Raw genomic sequence first — 17,657 nt, 5'->3', positions numbered from 1 at the left:
TATGTGGATGCTTGCAGGGTGTTTGAGGACAGAGAAGAATTGTATGCGAGAGACCGCTTGCATTTGAATGAGGAAGGACATAGGCATCTGGAGAGATTGCTGTTCTGAACGCGTCGATGTGTTCCAGGGTGGATGGTAGCAGGTAGGAAAAAAGCTACTCTCACCAACCAAGTCATCCTCCTTGCCTGGTCTTTGTAGACCTCATGAAATGGGTTATTTCCACTTCTCTTATGCTGCCTCCACAATGCCCTTTTTCTCTGTATCACATGCTTAATCTCTTTATTCATCCATCTCACACCTACCTTATTTAACCTTCTCACCCTTGGAATACATTTAGACATTGCATCTACTAGATAGTTTTTGAAAATCACCCAAGCTGTATTGATCTCTTTTCCAGCTAACTCCTCATTCCACGCTACACCCGCAAGCTGTCTCCTGAGCTCTTCATAATCACCCCCTCCCCCCTTGTGATTCCACATATACCATTTTTTCACAGGGGTCCTTGCACTGCTGGCAACTACCTAGGTAATCACCTCATGGTCACTTTCACCAATTGGTGGATGATTTGACACCTCATTTATAATTACATCCTCTGATGAGATGACCAAATCCAAGACGCTCAATCTTTGCGTGCCCTCTGTTACATACTGTCTGAGGTAGTTATCCCTCAAAACTCAAGAAACTCATTTTCTTTACTTCCAGTTGCTATCTCTTCATTCCAGTCTATATTGCCATAATTAAAATCACCCATAATGATCACCCTTTTCTTATTTGCTTGGCTTATTTGACTATACATTTCACTATCACCACCATCCACATTACCAGGTCTATAACAACATCCCACCAAGTATTTGATTCTATTCACCTCTATCTGACACCATAACTGCCTCAAAACCACTAGCCCTATTTCCCTCTTGCATCTCTATCTTGTATGGACATAACTCTTTCTCTATCATCAATAGCACCCCCCCCTCCCTTTTTTACCCCGTCTATCCTCATGAAACATATCATACCCTTCCATCTCTATTCCTGTCAGGATGTCGTCCTCATCTAACCATGTCTCACTTATTCCGACAATCTTTGGATGAACAGGCACAATTAGTGCAACCATTTCATCCGCCTTGTTTCTTATACTTCTAGCATTGGTATACAAACACGACAGCTCATGTCTGGATCTACAGCTAGTTCCACTGATACCACTCACTCGATGTGATTTCTCCATGCTGGACTGGGGCCATTTCCCTTTCTGCTTCTTCATTTTAGAACCCTTTTCAATTTCATCTGTTTCCTCTTGATCCCTGGTCATCCCATTTCTTTCTTGCCTACACATGCTCTCACCTCCTCTTGGAGCATCCACCTTTCTCATGCTGTGTACCCCTCTCCACCCTGAGCCTCCCTGTTTCCCTGCTCCTCTTGCACACCCATTTTCTCATTTTCTATACTCATACCATGCACTTCCCCATTCTTTTCCACTTCTTCAGTCTCTCCTGTCTTACTCTCCTGCTCTTCCACATCACTCCCCCTCTCGATCTGATTCATTCTCTCTATTCACTTCTCTACCTTCCAGCAGCAGTCTCTCCAAGCGACTCACACCATAACCACTCAAATGCAGTCCATCATTCCCATACAGCTCACTTCATCCCTCAAACTCATTCCACGCATTAACAAACTGTATTCCCATCTCCTCACACATTTCAGCCAGAATATCATTCACAATCCTTGCTCTCTGCCTCATTTCACCACATTCATACCTAGGCAACACACTGACTACCCTTCCTGTCACACTATTCTCTTTTATCTTTCCAAGCAGCCTCCTGACATTCATTCTGACATGCTCTTTGTTCTCTCTCAAATGATTTGTACCAATTAATACAATTAACTCTTTTGCTTGCTCTCGCCTCATATCCAATGGCTCAATCACTCTACTCATTTCATCGCCTGGAAAACATACCTTGTGCATTTTATCCTCTAGCACACCTTTAATAATGGAGTCACCATACAACACCACTTGCTCATCTTTCGTTAATTCTTTCATGCCATCATGATTTATTTTAATAGTTTTGACCTGAATTCTCTTAATTTCATTCCGCATCCATTTCATTTCTTGCCTCATCCAATCCAATTCACTTTCCGAATCTCGCGACACATTCTCTCTATCATTAAATCTTTCTAACTTTCTAACTCTCGACCCCATCTTCTCACTTTTCCTCTCATTTATCTTTCTTTGTTTCCATACTTTCGGACTAACATGCGTCCAACTTTCGCTATCGTTCTTCTCACTTTTACTCTCATTCATCTTTCTTTGTTTCAGTACTTTCAGTCCAACATGCGTCCAACTTTTGCCATCATTCATTCTTTTTTTGCTATCATTTATTCTTTTGATTTTTTTCACTTGCGATTTCTGCGTAACACCATTTCTACTTTCATTCGTTCTCTCAATTTCATTTCTTTCTGCCACTCTCGCCTCACTTTCGTCCCTTTTAACATCCGTTACAGTTTTCAAATTGCTCTTTTTCTTTTTTCTTGATTTTTTAACATTTTTTCACCTCTCTTTCAAATGTGCACACGCGACACAATCGTTACTAACACTTTCTGTCATCAATTTCATATTTGCATTCATCAGTTCCTCATTCAGGTCACACTTCACACACACCCTTCTTCCATCCATGCTAAACATCCACAAATCATTTATGTAAATGAAGGAATACATATAACAGACCTCCAGGAAATAACAGAATCCAGAAAATATAACATATATATTTCCTGGATTCGCATGATTACTAAAATTAAACACAAATACTAATGCTTCCTGAAGAGGACACTTAATTGTGGTACACATTGCATCACATTAGCGTTAACAGTCCGGATGTGTGGTCACAAATACAGACATCTTTGAGCATTTTGAACAGACACAGCTTTGATGGTGCAGCTGGTCAAATTCTTAGTATTTCAGTGGTTATAAACCACCCAGAAGGCAAGGTAAGGTGTGCACTGAGACAATAGCACCCAGCAATCAATGACTGTGATTGATTATTGTGTCAACCAATCCAATTGAACACTGCCATTTGTTATGTGTTGCTGTTTTTGTTTTCTGAGTTTCATCTATTTTGCATGTGGGAAGTGTGAACTGATGTGTTTAGGACCCAGACATTATTATTATTATTATTATTATTATTATGTGACACCTCCAGGGAGTCCAAAGACTCATCAAGGGAGTGTGTGTCGACAGCATAAAACCATGAACCCATCCCAACTACTAACTGTGCTCAAACTTGCTTAACGTTTTGCATGAGCCATCAGTAGCAGGGTCTCTACCAATTGACCAACATAAACAAGTTTTTAATATATAATTTTCTATAAACAATATTTAACTTTTCAGTTTTGATGATCTACTGAATGTCCCATTTTCTGCCAGAGCTTTTGTGGACTGTATGATTATAATTGAAGGTGGTAAGCCTCATCCTCCTTTTCCAAATTTTACACTTTGAGTAATTCAAATATGTAGCATTTTCCTTCATTGTTGTTTTCTAATATGTCTTAAAACAAAAACATTGTCTCCCATCTACATAGATTTGGTTATAATTAATTGATAAATTAAAGTATTCAAAGTTATCCGACAATTAATTGCATTGGACAAATTAAGATGAGTGCTGATGCGCTATGCACTCTTAAAACTTTCATACATCAATAAAAATGCAGTCATATGGTCAGACTGATGTGAATTTTGTAGAACGGGTTGCATATGCCACAGAGCAGCACACCCAACCAAAATAGGTATGCGGCACCACTGATATATTATATATACTTTTTAGTATATATATATATATATATATAACAGCTTGGTCAGAGGTATTGCCAGTTTCTTTGCGCATTTACATAATATAATATGCTATTGTTAGCCCAGATGTCCCACTGCAGGGCAAACGCCTTCCCCCAACCTCTCCCACTCTCTCTCTCTCTCCCCCCCCCATCCTGGGCTACTCTTGTCCATGTGACACTGAGCTGTTTTTCGATGTCATCTTTCCATCTTTTTCTCTGTCTTCCACATTTTCTGACCTCTTCTCTTGGCAGCCTTCTCTGTTGCTCTCTTTGGCCATCTATCATCTTGATATCTTGCCAAGTGACCTGCCCAATTCCACTTTGATTTCCAAACTTTTCAAATGTTGTGTTTTATTTTTGTTAGGTCTCTTAAGTCCCTTGTTTCTCATTCTAAATAATCTGGATACTCCGAGCACACTCTTCTCCATTGCTCTTTGGCAATGGAGAAGAGTGTGGAGAAAACTTGGAGCTTTTTTGTCTGTTTAGGTGATTAGTGCCCAAGTACAGAAACCATAAATTAAGGTTAGTAGGACAATCATATCTAATAGTTTTCTTTTTAGGCAAATGGGGAAGTCGCCTTTCATCCAATGCTTCATTCTCCCAGTAGCTCTTCTAAGCACTGTTGATTCTGCACTGGATTTCAAGGTCAAAGAGATTTGACATGGAGATCATTTGTCCTAAGTATTTGTAGTTCTCTACATATTCTGTTATAGTATGTTGAACATCAATGGGATATGTTCATGGTTTGCCAATATTTTTGTTTCATGATCGTTTATTGTTAGACCTATTCCTTGCTTTTTTATGCTTAATTCATTAATCATCAGATTGAGTTGAGAGCCATCTTCAGCAAACAGAATGATGTCACTCACAAAACACAGATCTTCCCCTAAATATTATTACCAAAATCATCCCAATCCAGGTCCCTGAAAATGGCTTCGAGGGCTGCTGTAAAAAGTTTGGTAGCAATGGAATCACCTTGTTTGATGCCTCTCTCTCTCTCTCTTAAAGAAGTTGCCACTTCCCTCCAACCTGATAGATGCCTCATTATTTTCATAAATGGTTTTGAAGTAGCCACATTTATTTTCCTCGATTCACATCCCTTTCAAAGTGCTGGAAAGAGGCTAATGTGTATGGAATCAAATGCTTTGTTATAGTCAATGAAAGTTGTATATAAAGGATTATTGTATTCTAAATATATTTGTACTATTTGATTAACTGTGTATATTATTATTATTATTATTACGGGTGACTTCAAGGAGTCCTTAGCCTCATCGAGGGAGGCCCTAAACATCATGTCAATCACAACTATTCAACATTCACACAGTATCTACCATACTTTGCCTTGAACTCATTCACTGTCATAGTACCCACAACAGACTCTGGCAGCTTATTCCACTCATTCACCACTCTAAAAGTAAAAAACCTAGCTCTAACACCCTTACTAACCACACTCTTGCCCAGCTTCCATGGATGTCCCCATAGACATCTAGATGAGATAGAGAGGTGAAAGTGCATGTGAAACAGAAGTTGCATCCAATGGCTTTTGCAAGAGACCAGATGACAAAACTTCCCATTGAACAAAAAATGAGTTTTTTTCTATTTTCCCTTATGCGGATTTTCTAATGGTTGGCTTACAACATAGGCTGAGTATGAAGTTGGGGTTGCAAGCAACCTGTGTTAAACTGAGTTTTTCCCTTCTGGGTAGAATGAGAAATGAAGGCCTTCATGCCAGTGAGGATAATTTCTATGACTCATTCAGATCACATGTTTAGGTCAGAAAAAAGAGAACAATAGTTAAATTATGGAAAGGAAGAGTAGAAATTCCAGAGGTTGTCTCATTTGGTACTTTTCTAGACTTGAGATGCATAAGTTTGGGAGTGATGGCAGGAGGGTTTTCTGTGTGACAGAAGACTTGCATATGATTGTGATCTGAGTTACTGACAGAGAACAAGAGAGAAGAAGAAGAAGTAACCTCTACAGTGTATCTGAAAGGAAAACTGGTTAACAGAGATCAAGAGTATGGGGAGTGTAGAGAGGGTTATGAGGAATTTAGCTAGGTAAATGTTCAATTTATATTAGATTACTGCATATAGCAAACATTTTTGCAACTTATCTGACTTGGTCAGTAGTGCTGGAAAGGGAAAGCCTGTTGTAGATTACTTAACTTACCTCATACAAGAATACTGTGCATATAGTGGATTGTATAGCAAAGATGGTGGATTACATAGTTTGCATAGTTCATAATGGCTCCAGTGATGAGTCCTAGGACTCCTTAATAAGGAGATGATTAAGATGAAAAATTAAGATGAAATAAGTTGTATGTAAAAATGAGATTAATATTTGGTGGATACAAATAGAAGAGCATGAAATAATGAAATGAAAGATGGTGGAGAAGAATAATCAGTGAATCACTCAAGAGTAGCACTGTATGCAGATTTCATAGTTAAAGGCCTAATGGATGAGAGAGTGTACAAAGTTGGTTTTCCTGGTGGGAGGATAAACAGGGTGATTGATGCTTTGGATATGAGAAGTACAGTAGTCCCCTCCCCTTATCCATTGGGGATACATTTCAAGACCCCCCCCCCCGCACATGCCAATAGTACTAAACCTTATATATATATATATATATATATATGTATATATATATATATACTATGTTTTTTCCTATACATACATACCTATGATAAAGTTTGATGCCTCTTGAATGTTACTGTGCCTAATTTATAAATTAGGCACCGTAGCAGATTAACAACAATAACTACAATAATAAAATAGAACAATTATAACAATATACTGCAATAAAAGTTATATGAATGTGGTCTCTCTCTCTCTCTCTCTCAAAATACAGTTCTTGTGATGATGATGTTGTGATGTAGCATTAGGCTACTATTGACCTTCTAACGTATCATCTGGAGGAGGATCATCGAGCCATAATGATGTTGATGGATGAATGTCAGGAGCAGATGATGTCAATGGCTGGAGATCCTTGATAGTTGACTGTTTTTTTGCTGAAACCCTTTGGAAGAACATTGTAATCAGAAGTTGTTGTCTCTTTCTTTTTCATCAAAGTGTTGTCTCATCAAAGTGTTGCTGCAGAGGTTACCTGGGGATCGAAGGATCCCCAGGTAACCTTAATACTGTGTTCCATCTGAGGATCATATGCCATAATTTTGCCCATTAATGTCTGTGCAATTCGAAACACTTTGGCAAATTTTGGTGATGTCCACATTTATAGTTCTTCAGTTTCTTCTTCTTCATCTTCCTCTGTAGGTGACTCAACAAGTTTTTTTCCAATTCCTCATTTGTTAACGCTTCTCGATGGCCTTCAATATGTTCTTCCACTTCTTCATTAAGCATGTCAGCAAATCCTTCTCTACCAATTTGTTTTGCTGTGTGAATGATTTTCCTAACTTCTCCATCAATCCCTGGGAAGCCTTTAAAATCATTCATGACTTCATTCCACAAGTTCTTCCAGAAGGCATTTACAGTGTCTGTTTTTTCACTATTTAAATCATTCACTGTATTATGTCCAGATTAAGATCTGCATCAATTGCTGATCGAATGCGATTAAATACAAGGCAAGTGTACGTGGCCTTGATAAACTGAGTGATGCCCTGGTCAAGGGCTGAAGCAATGAGGTTGTATTTGGAGGTAAAAAATTTTGCAGTTTGAGATGCAACAGCAAAACTAGCACAAATTTCTTTTTCCTTCTCCACAAGTTCATGGATAGAAGATTTGAAGATTTGTTCTTACAACAGATCCTAGTAACCTTATCATATATATTTTTTTCTTTTCTTAAGTTGAGAACTTTCACCTTTTCAATTAAAGGAAGCACTTTAGAGCTCCTCTTTGGCATATCCGAATTGCCAGCACTCCTATGCTTCAGGAGCCATTACGTAGTAAAATACTGTAAGGGTTAATTGAACACAAGCACTACGATACCACGACAGTCGATCTGATAACCAATATAGATACCTAGTGACTAATGGGTGGGTAGCATATACAGGGTGGATATGCTGGATAAAGAGATGATTCATATCATAGGCGGGACAGTGCAAGATTTCATCACCATTAAAATGATGATTTCATCATTTTAATAAAAAATCTCTGGAATTTCCATTAAATGGAAAATTCCAGAAATTTCTGGAATTTTCCATTTAATATTTTCGGACTGGGGTTGACCACTTATAACTGATGGTGATAGGAATGAATGGGCATAGGGAGAATGTGAGGATGGATATCAGGAGGTTATTGAGGAGATTGAAAGACAAGAGGACAGGTGGTGTGTTTCCCAGGTATGACAACGATGAGTTGAAACAGTGAGTAAAAATCATGAATAGTATGCTCACAGAGCTCTGTGTGTGTGGGGGGGGGAGGAATACATTTGAGGAGCGAATGGAATTGTATAAAAGAGATGAATTTGCATTTAAATGAATTTGGTGTGAATCAACTGGACAGGCTGTTGCAAGAAGGAAGTATAATGAATGATGCAACTAAGGGATGATCAAAGGTGATGTGAACAAGCAAGAGAGTGGAACACAGATGAGATCATAAGGTCTGTGAAGAGCTGAGTAGTTTGAGAGATGAGAATGTGAGAAAAGGACTGCAAGTTGGACAGGGAAATGGGAAGAAGTTAAGGTGGCTAGGGAGAGGAGACACCATATAAGGAGAGAGGATTTTGGAAGCAGTATGAAATGCATGTATGGGTTGCAGCATAGGAATAGCTTAGGATACAGGGGAAGATATATGGGAGTAAACAGGAGCAAGTGTGGAGAAAGACTTCTTATAAACCAAGGGATTGAATGAATGAGTGAATCAAAAAATGATTGATATGCTTATTATATAAATGCCAGGAGTATCAGAAATAACACATTAAATTGTTGCAATGATTGAGTTTATTCACCCCAAAATAGTTGGAATAAGTGAAAGACAGTTGAATAACAATGAATAGAAATGGAAAGATTTTTGTGAGGATAGGAAGGGTAAGAAGGGAAGGAGAGTGATAGCAGGGGGAATCATGTCCACACAAAGTTGAGATTTTTCTTTTTCTTCTTCTTCATCTTGATGAATCTCTAAGGTTCTTTGCTGCATGTACCAACTTCTTCCATTCCTTTTTGTCTTGAGCTTTTTCATTCCATTCTTGGATTCCTGTCTCAGCAAAGTCTTTTTGAATATATCCTTCCAACACATCCTCAATCTATCTGCCACGGCCCATCAGGCTTCATCTTGAATGCTTGTTTTGCAATTCTCTCCTTACCCATTCTTTTCAAGCCATCAGTCTGCATGCTCTAATTTCATCAACCAGATCAACCAGAAGTGGGGAGCTAAAGAGTTCATATCATATAGTTCTTGATTTTGTCTTCTTCTCCATTCACCTAATTCAATTATCTTACATTTCCATAGACTTTTCAGAAGATTTGATTTTCAATCTGTAATGAAGATACAAAAAAACTTCATCTATTATGCTCCAGGTTTCTGCTTCATATAAAACAGTAAGTTTAATGATTGTCTTGTATAGCATCATAGAATAAGGAAAATTAATTTCTTGAGATCTTATTGGACATCTGCCTTAGGAAATATGCAACTGAGGATATATGAGGGTTGAAAGATAGATCTGATCATTTCATCAGAGGATGTGACTAAAGTCTAATCTTCATCTAGTTGGCAAGAGTGACCATAAGGTAATCACGTGCATAATAACTAGTCATGTAAGAACTCCTGTGAAAAATGTATATATTTGAAACTACAGGGCTGTGGTTATGAAAAACAGAAGACAAATGGGAGCTATAGCTGGATCAATGCTTGGCAATGATCAAGAGTTTATTTAACAGCAGTGATGTCTGAGACTATTCCAAAGGGGAAGAGGCTAAATAAGATAGGAGTAAGCATGAATTAGTTGCATGCAGAGAGCAATCAAGAAGGTGACTCCATTGGTACCAAGTGCAGTATGAGCAGAAATTAGCCAGTGAAATCAAGAAAAATCCTAGTGAGTTCTTTTGATGCCAGTTAGAAGAAAGAAAGAATGGGAGGATGATATCAGTGGATGAAAATTATAGATTGGTCATTGCTGCAGAGGATATAGTTGAGGGTCAATGAGAAGTTTATCAGGGTATTTCAATGAACATGATATCATTTATTACTTAAGGCTGATGTGAATAAAGCAGTAGGAATTGATAGTATATCACTGCATGTCTTGAAGGAATGCTGTAGAAATTTAATTGCACCTTTGGCCAGCAGTATAGCTAGACTTTTAATGTCCATGGAAAATTTGTAGATAAGCATCCTTTTTTTTTTTTTTTTTTGTATCAGTTTCAATAATCAGTAAAATATTCTGCCAATAGTGCCCTTGGAGGCTGCCCCATTTCCAAAGTGTTCATATGTCACTGCCCTTGGCATACCTATTTAACATGAATCTTGCAAGAGGGCCAGTCCAGTTCACAAAGGAGGAAATATGACGGGCTATGAATTATCAGCTGGTCTGTGTGTGTGTGTCTCAGTCAGACTAGTATCACCTGGCTGAATATAGGGAGTGGTATCCTATCCTAAGAAAGGAATGTCACTAGTGGTCTCCTGCATGGAGTCTGTTTTGGCACCATAGGTTAAGGTGGTCAAGAGGATAGTGAGGATGATGATTCAGAATTGGGTTGATAAAAGAAATATTCTGTAATGATGATCAGCACAGGTTTGTTAAAGGGAGGTCATGTTTTAGCAGTCTGCTTATGTACTACAACAAAGTCTCAAATATACTGCACAAGGGCAATGCATGTTTGTCAAAGGCCTTTGATAGATTGCCATATAGCCAGTCGGTAATTAAATTTGAGTGGATCGGATTAAGTAAGCGACTAGTGAGTTGGATGGCTGATTGGCTGCAGATTGTTATGATATGGTTATATGTGGTGAATGGTATCACAAGAAAGGAATGTCTCTAGCAGTGGATTGAAGCAGTATGAGACCATTATTGTTTAACTTGTACATAAATGATAATAGGACAGGCATAACTGGAGGCATTCAGCTGTTTGCAGTGTGGCCTTAAAGAAGAATCTGAATAAGAATCTGAAAAATTTCCGTGTTACTAAATAAATATTCATTTTTATTTAGACTTATTACCTATTTTGGTTTATGAGTACCCTTTTTTATAATGTGATTGACTTTTTATTCAATTTTTAGGGCATTACTGATGTTTTAAAGATTCATGAAGAATATATGGGAATCTGAATAGATTGTGTGAGTGGTCAAGTGAATGAAGCTACCAGTTTAATGTTGCCAGTATAATTATCATTATCATTATTATCCAGGCCTCCATGGAGTCAAAGACTCATCGTGGGAGGTCATTTTTAGGAAATACCATTCCTTGAACCCATTAACCATCCCCACTCCAACCACTCTCTCAGGCAATGCATTCCAAGGTTCAACCACCCTCCTCATCCTCTTGCGCATGGCAAGAGGATGAGGAGGGTGGACTCCTCAACTCTCAACTCTCCTTCCTGCCGTTCCATCAAGTGAAAGAACTTTCCAATGTCTATCCTATAACTGCCTCTCAGCAGTTTAAAAGTCTCGATCATATCACCTCTTCTCCTTCTATCCACCAAACTCTGCAGTCCACATTCCCTTAGTCGATCCTCATAACTCATATTGTACAGTCCTGAAACCATCTTTGTTATCCGGCTCTGTACCCTTTCTGCAGTCAATTTATCCCCTTCAAATACTGGGGACAACCAAATCTGAGAACCATAGTCTAAGTGTGGTCTCATCAAGGTCTTATAAAATGGAATGATAACTCTTTTTTCTCTGCAGGTCAGCATCCTTCTCAGTATTACAGCAATCCTCTGAGTTACCATCACCACCTTTGCAATATGTCCCCTGAATTTCAGGTTTCTATCAATCATCAACCCCAGATCACTTGCCTCCCCTACTTCCTCCAGTATAGCTCCTCCAATAGAGTATGCAGTGTCCCAAACCTCAAGACCTTACATTTTGCTGCGTTGAACTGATAACCCCATTTATTTGCCCATCTGTCTAGTTTATTCAAATCCTCTTGCAGGGCTGCCACATCTGCCGTATATAACCCTTCCCAACTTCACATCATCCGCAAACAACTGAAAGCAATCCATTGACAACGTGTTGAAATTTGGTAGGCATGGATGGGGTAAAGAGTACATTAATACTTAGCGTAGCATGTGTCAAAAAAGTTCTATGTTATACAAAACCACACTGAAACATTCTTCTTCTTCTTCTTACTATTATTATTATTACGGGCGACTCCAGGGAGTCCTTAGACTCATCGAGAGAGGCCCTAAACATCATGTCCACACAAGTATTCGACATTCTCACATAAGGGAAACAGTATAAGGGAAACAGTATTACCTTGCTTTGAACTCATTCACTGTCATAGCACCCACAACAGACTCTGGCAGTTTATTCCACTCATTTACCACTCTAAAAGTAAAGAACCCAGCTCTAACACCCTTGCTAACCACACTCTTGCCCAGCTTCCATAGATGTCCCCTAGTTCTCCCACCACCAGTCCTGATCTCAAAAATATCCTCTGAATTAATCTTATAGAAACTTTTTAGCAATTTGAATGTCTCAGTCATATCTCCCCTTTTCCGCCTATCAACTAATTTCTGCAACCCACAAATTTTCAATCTGTTCTCATAAAGTTCATTCCATAGACCTGCTATCATCTTGGTCATTCGCCTCTGGATCCTCTCCACCTCCTCCACATCAAGAAGAAACCTCAGTGACCAAATCTGGGCACAGTAGTCGAGATGAGGTCTTATCAAGGCTCAGTACAGAGGTACAATAACTTGCTTGTCTCTGCTAGTCAAAGTATTTTTCAACAACCAAGTGAGTTGATGAGCTGATTTAGCCACTTTTGCAATGTATCCCCTAAGCTTCATCTCCCTATCCACCAACACTCCCAAGTCCCTGGCCTCATCAATATCATGGAGTACAGTTCCACCAATGTGGTATACTTCTGCTAATCTTTTCACCCCAAAATGCATAACCTTACATTTTGTCACATTAAATTGACATCCATTCTCCTTAGCCCAGAACTCCAATCTATCCAAGTCTTCCTGCAAGATTTTGACATCCTCTGCATTCACTATTGCCCTACCTAACTTTGCATCATCAGCGAACAAATGAACTGTTCCTCTTAGATCCTTCCCTATGTCGTTAATGAACAAATTAAACAGCAGTGGTCCAAGAACAGAACCCTGCGGCACACCACTAGTCACAGGCCGTCTTTTGGACTCTACTCCTGAATAAACTACTCTCTGATATCTCTCCATCAACCACCCACTTATCCATCTCACCAACCCTATATCCATTCCCATATGTTGTAGTTTACGGATTAGAATTCCATGTGGTATCCTGTCAAATGCCTTAGCCAGTTCCAGCAGTATCACTGTAAACCCATTACCCTTATCCAGTTCAGCCGTCACCATGTTATAAAACTTGAGCAAGTTACTGAGGCATGATCTACCCTTCACAAAGCCATGCTGTCCCCTGTACAGTATCTCATTATCATCAATCCATTCCTGTATTTTTCCCTTGACTACTTTCTCCAAGACCTTGACAACGACTCCTGATATGCTGATCGGTCGGTAATTTGTGACAGTAGTCTTGGATCCTCCTTTATGCTGTGGACCTATTTTCCCCTCTTTCCACACCTTCAATTCTCCTTGGCTGCAGTTCATCAGCTATCATCAATAACACTCCTCCCCCTATTTATTCTCTCTTTCCCTCCTAAACACACTATAACTTACACATTCTATCCCACTCACTATATCATCTTCCGTCAGCCATGTTTCACTAATGCCAATATCCTGTAGCCAGGAAGAGCATCAAGGCCAAAAATTCTTCCTTCTTGTTCCTAATACTCTTGGCATTAGTATACATGAAATGCAGAGGTCCCTTTGTCCCACCCCTATCTTGATGCGTTATTCTAACTATCCCATTCCGATTTCTTGCCCTTACTGACTCGGGTACATTATATACATTCTTACACTCAACTGTCTCACTGATGTCTGCATATCCACTTCCCCCCCTCCTTGGTAGTTCTAGTTTGATGTTCTAATTTCCAGTTCTAGTTATAATGTGTTATTGTGTAATGCATTCTAAACAATTATAGTATTGTTGAAAAAAAAATTACTCATCATTTGTTTTCTGCAAACAAATATTAATTAATGCAAACAAATAAAAAGCAGAAATATTAATTAATGCACACAGAAAAGTTAAAAATAATAATAAAAAAAAAAACGCTTCGACATCTCATATACTTTTAAAGTTATAAAAGCAGTCACAACTTGCTTAAAAAGTTTCACCTTTATATTCATTCTCCATTTTCTTTTAGCACCTTATAGAGACTTATTGCTTTAGCTTGAACGTCATTTGACTAAATGGAATTTTTTACTGATTGCAATCCTCAGTCCATATCATTGAAAGACGCTCCATATTATCCCTTGCTGAATTTCAATGTTTAATGATCACTTTTGTCATATAAGATGCAGTGACTATTCCATATTTTTTTATTTGATCTTCTTAATTAGCATTTGTACCAATGATTTATCATTCCTTTATCATTTGCTATATTAGCATATGATCCTCCTTGTTTGTGATGCTTTATAATTTCACGTTTTTGTTCTAGTGTTAGACATTTACGTTTGATAGGTTCACAAGCTTCCTTGTATTTCCTCTTCCCACTCATAACTTCATACAAAAGGGTATTCATATATAATAAAAAAATTATAAAAAAATTTAGCACCCATGATTCTGCTGTACCAAGCTGAAATAATAGTAAATCATCCATTGATACAGCTGTTACTGTGGTATGCTAAGATCACTACAGTAATGTGCAGTACAATACTGTACTACTGCTAAAAAAATTTTTAAACTGTTACAAAAAGTTGTTGGAAGTTTTTTCACTTGGTTATACTATAAATTAAAGATACCAAGAAATTATGTACTTGGTTTAATCCTTTATCCAAGTGTAAGCAAACAAAGTTTGCGCCTGAAGTATTTTGAGGACTGGGGCAACTCGTATAACGAAGCTACGACTTCACATCACTTGCCTTAGTATCCCATAATGCACAGCACATCTCCTTGCGGACATGTATAATGCTATGCATTATGTGAAGGATCACTACCCAGATTGGTTTCGACCTTTATTGAGGTCTCTTCGGTGGGAGCCAGAACCCAGAGATGATACTAAGGTTGAAGTAATGCAGAAGTAATATTTTCCTATACAAGTTGCCAAAGGGTGTCACTCATCTTCTTGCTTTCTTGGAATCTCCCTTACATAATGGAATAGTCTTGTTCTTCTTTCACTTCTCTGGAACCCGCTTTCTTGTTTTCTCCTCATAATTCTTCTCAATACATTGGGTTGATGATTTGTGAAGAAAAGATGTTGACAATGTTAAATGATAAGGCAGTATCTAACACAAGTAAAGCATAACTGCATACGAAGAGTTAAGCAAATAAACAGAGTAGGAGTGAGATGGATGAACAGTGAAATCAAGTAAGCAGTGTTCCAAAAGAAGTTGTTATGGAGGAGGTACAAGACAGTTTGTAGCAAACAGATGCATGAATAATATAGCTGCAGGCCAGTAAAGTGACACCCATGGTTAAAAAAAAAAGAAAAAGTAGAATATGAGAGGAGATTGGTTACTCAGGTCAAACTAATTGAAGGGAATTTTTCTATTATGTGGCAAACAAGCAGAAAAATAATTATGGCAGGTTGATGCTGGTGGATAGTTATGGTATCAGAGTAACTGTAGCAAATGATATATTGGAATTATTTAACGAATGCTTCATCTGTGTATATCATAATGGCATGAACGATGCTATGCAACATGTAGAAGAAAGGCAAGGATTAGGAGAATTAAAGGTGAAAATATGAGGTGTATCAAATGTTGCTTGGGTTAGATGTTAATACGACTGTGAGAATGGATGATATCACCACGTATTTTTAAAGATTATGCAAAAAGGTTAGCAATGCCTTTGACCTAGTTATTTTATGAAAGTCTTTCAGTGGGGAAGGTTCCTAAGGAGTGGAAAGAAGGTAGAATAACACCTTTCATAAACAGGGTTCTAGTACATAAGCTTCCAATTATAGGCCAGTCTGCTTATCTGTAGTTGTGGTCAAAGTGTTGGAAAAATTGGTTAAATAGAATGCAGGATTGGTTGATGGATATAAGATTCTCTATGATGGCATGTGTTTTTGACCGGCAGATCTTGCTTCAGCAATCTGCTTACCTTTTATGATAAGGTGATGAATGTGTTGGATAAGGGAGATTCATATACAGTCATTTTTTTGGACTCTGCAAAGGCATTTGATAGATTACCACATGAGAGATTGGTGTATAAGCTGCAAAAGATGAGATTAGATAACTGATTGGCTTTCTGAAAGATACCAGCAAGTTGTGTTTGATGAAGCAGTGTCTCAGAAAAGGAATGTGACCAGTGGTGTTCCTGAGAGTTCTGTTCTTGGGCCCCTAGGTCTCATGCCATCACTTTCTTGATGGCATGAGACCAGACCACTTTATCTAAAATCAAGCATAAAAGTCAGGCCATTTCACTTAAAATTCATGATAGGAAGAAAAAAAAGAAGAAGAGTTAATGATATTTCATGTGGATTGACTGGGGATCTTCAAATGTTTGCTGATGATGCAAAATTAGGTAGAATTATTGGACTGACCACATATGGACTATTGTGCTCAGATTTGGTCACCTGGTTTTCATTGTGATGTGGAAACATTAGAGAGGAGCCAAAGATGAATGACCAATGTGACATCTGGACTCTGGAGTGTTGGTTATGAAAAGCATTTCGGGGAATGTGGATTACAGAGTTTGGTGGTAGGAAGAAAAGAGGAGACATGATAGAGACCTTGAAGTTAGTTAAGGGATTCTGACAGATAGAAGGAATTTTAAAAAGAGCAGATATTAAGATAGGAAGAACAAGAGGCCATCCCTGGAAGTTGTATAAAGATGTGGTGAAGAGGAGTGTAAGGAGTAGATTTTTTATGTGGAGGGCTGTTAGTGAGCGGAGTGCATTGTGAATGCAGGGAGCGTAAATAACAAAGTTTATTATGACAGACATGTTGCTGGTTGAGTGTGCCTCCCATGATAAGACTTTTGACTTCATGAAGGTTACCAAAATAATAATAATAATAACAATAACCATCCTTTGTCATCTTTCTTGCCGGTATTTTATACTGTTCATGAGCTTACTCATTACATTTCTTTTTATATTCTCATGTGTAACCAGTAATCTGGTTACACATGCGAATGTGTAACCCATGATTACACATTTCCATGATTAGGTAACTAAATTAGGTTACATTAGATTACTAAAACACAATCACTCGCTAACAAATCCATATTATCATTTGAAAAAATTCCTATCTTATTCATCCAGTTTTGTATTTTATCTCTGAAAAGCTTTTTTAGCACACAGTTAGCCCTATTTCTCATATGCACTGGTACTCTTTTCTTTTCCTTTCCTTTCTTTACACTCTTAAAGAATTGTACTTATTGGTAGACAGACTCTTGTTGAAAAACCAATTTAAGGACACTGTTAGTCTCTTTGAACATACTTCTTTAATATATTATTATTATTATTATTATTATTATTATCATCATCACCAGACCTCAAGGTTTTAAAGGTCTCACTGTGAAAGGTGTCACTGTCACACACATAGCTCATCACACTGTGCCTTAAATGCATTCATCATCTCATTGCTCACCACAGTCTCAGGAAATGCATTACTGTTGCCTACCATGCAAAAAATCTGGTCAACTGTGTGCTCACACCTTCCTTATACAACTTCACAGGT

At 38.1% G+C, this 17,657-nt stretch overlaps 1 protein-coding gene across 1 annotated transcript in view; it reads right to left on the bottom strand.

Moving 5' to 3' along the window:
* LOC150102767 (uncharacterized) overlaps positions 1-17,657 on the bottom strand; it is a 146,144-nt gene that overhangs the window by 12,547 nt on the left and 115,940 nt on the right. The gene's annotated exons all lie outside the window — the stretch shown is intronic.

The sequence above is a fragment of the Typopeltis vanoorti genome, chromosome 10 (assembly GCF_054136105.1).
Source record: "Typopeltis vanoorti isolate ZY-2024b chromosome 10, IOZ_Tvanoo_1.0, whole genome shotgun sequence".
In the NCBI taxonomy this organism is placed as follows: Eukaryota; Metazoa; Arthropoda; class Arachnida; order Uropygi; family Thelyphonidae; genus Typopeltis; species Typopeltis vanoorti.
Note: the sequence above shows the minus strand (reverse complement) of the source record. Positions and strands in the feature narration are given on the sequence as shown.